Source organism: Dermacentor andersoni, chromosome 5 (assembly GCF_023375885.2).
Source record: "Dermacentor andersoni chromosome 5, qqDerAnde1_hic_scaffold, whole genome shotgun sequence".
NCBI lineage: Eukaryota > Metazoa > Arthropoda > Arachnida > Ixodida > Ixodidae > Dermacentor > Dermacentor andersoni.
In genome coordinates this window covers 45803756-45811737 of record NC_092818.1, presented here as the reverse complement: position 1 = coordinate 45811737, position 7982 = coordinate 45803756, and positions in this window count along the sequence as shown.

The following is a 7982-nucleotide window of genomic DNA, read 5'->3' as shown; positions in this document are numbered from 1 at the left end:
TAGCAGGCAACGTTTCTAGCTTCTATATTGCGAAGCCTTCGACTACATTCTTCGGGTTCTGATGCACTACTTCAATTTTCACTATTGTTTGGTGCCCTCACTATTTTTTCGCATTAAGTTCTTCTAGGGATTAACGCAGGCCGGATGGTGAAAGCACAGAGCTTGTGTTCTTCGGTGACTTTTACACCATCACCTGCATGGTGGCGTCAGTGATCTGGCTTCTGAATTTATGTTTTGCAGTACAACACAGCAAAATACGCTTCATGACAATAGAGTTCAGCTGATAGAACAGAGATAAAGTACTCCAATGTATAAAGAAATCGCGCTTACGGGACTTAAGTGCTTAAGGTTGATAAATCAGCCTGCTTAATTCCGTACTTTCTCGACACTTTCGACAAAGTATAGGCTCAGCTAGGGCCCCAACCATGTTTAACCATGTCTGTGTGCTGAACAATATGAATTATCAGTGTTTCTTGAAGCGGTTAGCTTAACTTATGGTATTTAGTTGAACTGTACATACACAGTACGCAAGTAACTATTGGCCCAATAGCCGAAACTAGTGTAGGCTGTAGGACCACGTTCGTGTACGTTTCGCGGTTAGTTAGCTTGATCCGAAATTATGTTAATGGTGATTCTCTATAGCACTCCCGGCTGAGAAGAAGAAAAGAAGAAAGACTTAGAAGAAGAAAAAGAAAACGAAGGGACTAAATGCAAACTAGGTGATCGCCCAGTTTGAGCTTACAGTGGAGGTAAAAGAAACGACTATCGAAAGCATAGAAAGAAACCATGTGGCATAGAACATGTTTGAATGCTGTTTAGTGACTTTGCAAACATTCTATCTAAAGTTGTGTTAATCTTATCCAGAAACCGCATGTGCTCGAATTACCAAGGGGAGGCTCGGCCTTTATTGTAGTTGCAAAACACCTTCATCCCAATCTTCCTCGGGTGGCAGTGCTTAATCTGAGCCGAACAAAAAGTTTGGTTGCAATAGTTGTTGAAGTTGTCAAATACAAAGAGGAAGTGAGCCTTGTGTGCAGAAGGCACTAGGGCGCTCAGCGGGACTGCAATCGATGACCGAAGTCGGTGCGCTGCTAAAACAGCGGTAGCGCACGAAGTGCTAGCTGCGCCAGTGAAGAATGCGCAGGTAGGGTCTCAGAATTTTTGTTTCGGGAAGTACCCTCAGTTTTGCAACTGAAGAGAAAGCTGTAGCCTGGCGCCAACTACGACGTAGTCGATTCAAATATGTGTAAAATAGAGAAATGCAATTATGAGGCAACAGCTCGACTAAGTTGAAATATATATGCTGCATTCTGAGAGAGAAAGTTAAATTGTAGTGACTGTTGGAAGCGGAGTTGTGATTTACGATCTCTTATATGTTAGCAAAAAATTCAGAAAATTGATACGTTTCAAGAAATAATAAGGATATAGTTTACAAATTCATTATTGGTGCGATCAAAAAGAAGGTACCGCATTTCTGTAAACTGCAACCGCTAGAGCATCCATAGCGGAAAGGTATCGTGTACGAAATAACAGCTGCAGGTAAATTCCTCCACTGTTTTCACGCTTCCTGCAAAAGTGCCACTCACAAATTACAGGCGTACTTTATTGAGCTGTATATTAAACAAACTTTTTCTGCTTTCGATGTAACATTACGTGCGCTTTACAGAATTGTGATATCCCGTTACATTGCTGAATTATAATGCTGCAAACTTCAACATTGGCTTATGTAAAATTTTGTGACATTGAATAAATGAAATTTAGGAACTCGACCGCCTAAATAGGGGTCAACGTTTGCTTCCTCGCAAAACAAATTTCTTCCTACAGTCGCTGAATTTTGATATTTCATTTCAAGTGCAACGTACCTAATCCAATTTGGTGCCATGGTTGCAGAGAAAAACGACTTAGTGTCTTCCCGTGGATTTCGATTGAAACCTCAAAGCTAAAGCGTCCTTTTAACGGGGTCCTAACCTTGGTGACTCCCTGTGGCAGCCCATGCAGGGATTCTTCTCGAGAAGTCTGCGAAGCGCTCTCTCCAGCGGGGCCTAAGATCGGGCACCCCGCGCTGCTTCGACGCACTCGCTCGCTACGTGAGGGATGCTTGCGCGGCCGGTCGACCTTGCGCTGCTCGAGTTTTACAGCTAAGCTGTGTATAGCTGCTAACCTCCGGCGGTGGTCGACGTCCGCCCGTCCGCGCGTCGGCACGAGAAAAACTTTTCGTCTCTGTAGTTTCTCGCGAATGCTCTGTAGCTCTCAATCTAGTGTAGGTATCATGGAACAAAAATATATACTGAAATTGACCACTTAGACGTGTCTATCAGTACGCAGAATTTCATTTGCTTGTCGTAATTAGTTACATCGCAGTGAAGTTGTAAACTTTACAGATTTCCTGTCTGCTGTCAATACATGGCCGCCTGCGGATGGAGCATGGTAACATAAAACGGCTGTAACACTCGCCGCTAAGACGACTCTAGCATTACGCCGAGTTTCATCTACTTTTCATAATTCACAGTGAAGTAGTAAATATTGTGAAAATCCCGTTTCTCATGTGGCGGTACTCGCACGCGTCACTACTGCATAGAATAATAATAATAAGTTACTCCACAGTCAAAAGTTCCATTGGTTCTATTTGTCCTTCAGTAATAATAATAATAATAATAATAATAATAATAATAATAATAATAATAATAATAATAATACGCCGCTGCGTCCATTAAGGTATTTTCCTCGGGCGATGGATCCCTCGCAGCCTGGACCCGGGCGCCAACATTAAATAACCGTTGGACAAATAAAGTTTATTCCTATCCTATCCTCCACCGCACAACCACTGCTCATCCTTCACAGAGTGAAAGGGCTGATACACCTTTTTATAACCTCTTGAGGCTGAAATGTACTACAGTGCAGGGAATAATAGTGCAATAAGAATTATATGGACACTCCAGGCGCATTTCTACCGTCGACATCGCCGTGAGGTTCCATATAAGGACCACGGGTGATAAAATCGTGTCCGTGCGCATATAGTGCATGTGCTAGTGAAAACGTCCGAGGCTGAGCCGCCGATTGCGGGTCAGTCTCACGCACGCGACAGTGGAAAGCGACCAATAAGCGCGCCGCATTCCGCGTAGCGCCGTCATGGCAGCTGCTCTTAATGCGCTGCGAAGCTCCACGGAGTTGCCAATTGGAAATCTTGATATCGTGTCAAGTGCACTGCGGCGGAGTGCGATCGCCGGAATCAAAACCTGGAAACTGAGAGGGTGAGTAGCAAGCGAAGGCGGATGCGGCGAGGGTACTCAGAAAAGGTGAGGGCAAGATAGGAGGAAACGTCGCTGCCTTTGCTTATTGAGGGCGCTTACACCTAATCATTCGATGTGAACTACTGATGTCTAGGTGCTTCTAGTGAGTATGCTGAGCGGCAAAGGGAAATCATTCACGTGCAGAATCTTGATTCGAGTTGGCTGGCGCTGCCAGATTGCTTAGAGATGTCATTGAATAAACCACTGGCGTGAGCACTAACCCTAGCATCTGGACAACTTTTGTCGGAAAACGCCTTGGTGATTTCACGGGCCCTGAGTGCGAAAAAAAATCCGAGGACAGCTAAGCACTTAGCACTTGTGAATGTGAAAGCATTAATGTCCAGTTGAACGCCGCTGAGCGGTCCTTCGAGCTGTAAGCTCCTCGTGGGCAAGCGAGCGTGATGAGACGCTTGGCGAGTTTTGATTTGAACCGAGGTGCTGTGACAACGTAGGCGAGAGCTTAAACGGAGAAGGAACGCTCGGTTAACACCAGCTTGCGAGAGTGATACGAGGGTGACGGGCCGTCGCGGCTACGCCCTCTACGCCCTCTCCCCTCAAGCAGCCCCTGGCGCGCTCGTACTACAGCAAGTGTACTACTTTCGCTCGGCTCCGTGGAGCCGCGCTGGTGGCGTGGCGTCGCAGCCAATGAGAATTTACTTACGGTTTCGCTGCTACAGCGCACAGATGCCGGCTTTTTCGCTCAACAGGCAATTGAACGCTTTCGCATCAATACTATGAAAAATGCCTTTAGGCTACTCTTTAACACTCTTTGTGGCTGTTAGCCTGCATAATTATAATTATCGACAATAAAGGTTCTATGTTGCAGACTGCTTCGATAATAACTCATATGTGCTGCAGATTGCCCCAAAATCAGTATGTGTCTGTTCCAATCTGCTCCAGTAGCAATTTCGTCGGCTCACCCCCCCCCCCCCCCCCCACTAAAAACAATGCAACAACATGACTTTGGGCATTCCCAGCCCTGAGAATATTTATTTGCGTAATAGTGCCGACATTCACATACACAGCCTAGAACACACAGACAGCGATTAGAGAGTACCAGGCTAAACGCCTGCTTAGCGAGTGTGGCATCAAACCGATTGAAGCAGAGTTATTCGAGTTAGAACGTAGGCGACGGCAAAGGCCCGTATTACTGCTCACGTCATCGAATCGCCGTTCGCGATGTCGCTATCGGTCGCACACGAGGTCCACAGAAGGCCAGTGCACAAGGTGCAGGTTATGTCCTTCAGATCCTTACGTGTCCCACGTTGGCGTATAAATCATGTCAGTGCGGTAAGGAAAAGCGTTGGTAAATGCTACACATAGCCATTCGGCGACAAAACTACGCTGCATCTTCGCAAGAGAGGTTGAAGTTAGCATTTGCATGCGTAAGAAGAGGATCCAGTGTACGAAAGCGGTTATTAGAGTCGTTTGGATAACCTCGTGTCATGGAGCGATCAAACAAACGAAGTTGTTTGCAGCGCCCCAGTTTGAACGTTGTCGCACTCAATTTCAGGCCACTACACCCATATTAACTGCTGGGTAACTCAGACGCTAACTGCTCGAATTTGGTAACTAGTACTTTGATTGAACATAAGTGGCTAATAAAAAACCAAGGATAATTTTTCCTGATTACAATGAGGAACTTTCATTCGCTAGCGCAAATTTGCAGGTGCGAAGTCAGGCACAAATCGGCAGTTTTATGTATTTATGAAATGTGTTTTGCGTTGTCTTTGGCGCTGCAAACAATGACGTGGAATATTCTTAACATAGATGAAAACTTTCAAGGGTGCTAGAATCGATCCCTGCTCTACGCCTATAATAGAATAAATGCCCTCAAATAAACATTCACAACACAGAGAAATCTGCTAGGCAGATACGTTTCAATTCAGATTACTATCAGAAGACCGGTGCCTATTGATTTGAGTTTTTATACTACCGTACAGTGTAAAATATAGCGAGCAGTATTCGCAAAGTAAATGTATTTTACGTCAGCTTGGTAGCAAAGTTAATAACTATGGGATATTCGTGCGCGTTTTTGATAAAATTGAATCACAGGCCATAAAAGTTTTTGTGTTGCTGTCTACAGAGTAAGTTGTCGTCTAAGTAGCTTGCGATTCCTTTAATATTGGCGTTTCCTAGTGTATTGCAGGAAATGCTCGTTAAGTTTATCGGTTGGCACATATCTATCACTCCTTTGACGCCAAATTTTTGAATAGGTATCCTGTTTTAAAGTGCTAGTCTGTAGGAAGAATAGTCCTATCTAGTGTTGCAGCAAATGGCAAGCAAAAAGGTGAAAAGCTGCTTCACGTATTCTGTAAAAACTTTTTTGACATTGTGTCGGAACCACGTTTGCTCTTTCGTTTTACGACTATAAAACAGAATAAGTGTGCAGGAAACCTCAACGTTACTTTCACCCTTAGGAGGAAAGTAGATGTAAGAGAAACATTCAGGATATAGTCATAATAATTATACGCGACTCGCCTGTATAAAGTGGCACATTCCCGAACACGATATGTCGTACGTTGTACAGGCTACGGTAATATTTTATCGGTATAACAAATTTATGCAGGAATGGGCCTCTATCTAATAATAAATGTATGCACAGTTGTGCTTAAAAGCACAATCTTCCGAAGAAGCAAAGTCACCAATTTTCTGGCGTCACTCAATCTTGTCTGGCCGGAAGTGGAAGCTGTCGTCCTTGGATTTCGCTTTAGTGCTCGCTGAGCTACGTGAGTAGACGCCGTGTTTGCATTGTCAAGGATATTGTAACCTCGTCCTGTCGTCGCTTTCCTCATTTTTCTTGTAGCCCAAGTTTGCAATATTTCTTTTGTGTATTGTTATTTGACCATTCACATTTATTACGGAAATAACGTGTATTTAGAAATTATTACTACTTACTAAGCTGCAGCGGCCTCAAGCAGTGACGATAGATGCTAGGCTCTCGCGTGCCTCTGGTTACTTTGTCGCCGTCGTCTTCACCGAACGACAATAGCAGTCCATTCGCTGCTTCGCGGCACTACTCATCCCCCCCCCCCCCCCCCCCCGCCACCGCTCCACAGGCAGGAGCGCCGACCTGGTGTTTCTTATGAGGGACTAGAGGGGCCCGTCACATACGATTTAAGTCTCGCAACTTGCACGATAGCAGAGGAGGGTGGTGTAGGCGGCGCTGGCTCGACGACTGGTTTGATTTCGTGTGTGACGCCCGTGATTTGACGTAGCACGTACCCTACGAGGGCCGTAGTAGCAGGACAATAGCTTTCCGGAGAGACCGATATGGCGGGACGGAGACCACAGTAGCTCGAGGGCGCCTTGGGAGTAACAAACGTCTCTGTGGCGACTGTCATACTGGGCTTTTCAGGAAGCCTAAGACCCTGCGAGCCATTCACGAGCGATCTCGCGAGCTGTGTCGGTGCGCGCTACGGCATCGCGAACGTACGTGATGGGTCAGTTTACAGCAGCGGGAAGTAAAGGACAGAGAGGCAGAGTAGGTTCGCGTCCATACTGAAGATAAAATGGTAAGTAGCCAGATGTGTCATGCCTGGATGAGTAGTATATGAAGTAACATACGGCAAAGTAGCGTCCCAATCGCGGTGGTCGGCGGAGACGTACACTGACAGCATGTCAGCGAGAGTTCGGTTCGGGCACACTGCGAGTCTATTCGTTTGTGGGTGATAAGCGGTTGCGAGCTGGTGGTGGGTAGAACATGAACGAAAGATGTTTGAACATCCTTCGTTCAAACAGACAAACAAATACTAGCGTTGATCGGTCACAATTTGTCGAGGAGCACCATGATGCAAGATGATGTCATGAAGAAGAAAGTCGGCGACATCCGTAGCGCAGCTGGTTGGGAAGGCGCGAATAATGGCGTATCGCGTCGCGTAATCCGTCGTGACGGCTACCCATTTGTTGCCTGATGTTGAGGTTGGAGAGTGATCAAGAAGGTCGAGCCCTACACAAAAGAATGGTTCGGCGGGAATGTCCATAGGATGAAGCAGACCGGCACACAGCTGGCCGCTTGCTGCGTTGGCATTGGTCCCAGCCAGCGACATATCGTTGCATGGAGCGGTAGAGACCAGGCCAAAAAACAAAAAACGGCGCCTGACGCGAACATAAGGGCGTGTGACACCAAGGTAACCAACAGCGGGTTCATCCTGAAGCTGGCGGAGGACAGCTGACTGCAAGTGGGCAGGCACGACGAGCAGGCGTTCAGGGCTGTCGGGATGTATATTGTGGCGGTATAAAGTGCCATCGTGAAGGCAGAACAAGTGCAGTGAAAGGTCGGGTGCAGCAGAGATAAGACTGTCGGTGATAGAACGTAAAGCCGAGTGGCGAGGTTTTTTGTTCTGTATATTAACGAGGTCCGAGATAGACAGGACATAGGTGTCAGCGTGTTGCTCAGTGACGTCAGGGGAATCCACGGGATGCCGTAACAGGCAATGCGCATCTTGATCAAGCTGATCGGACATGTGCACTAAATGAAATGAGTAATTTTTGAGGCGCAGAGCCCAACGCCGAGGGTGGCCTGTAGGGTCTTTGAGCAAAGAAAGCCAACAGATGGCATGATGATCAGTTACGACGGCAAAAGTGTGGCCAAACAGGTAGGGACAAAATTTGGCGACAGCTCAGACAATAGCAAGCCACTCTCGTTCGGCGATTAATTTTTGTCCAGAGCGGACAGGAGGCGGCTAGCAT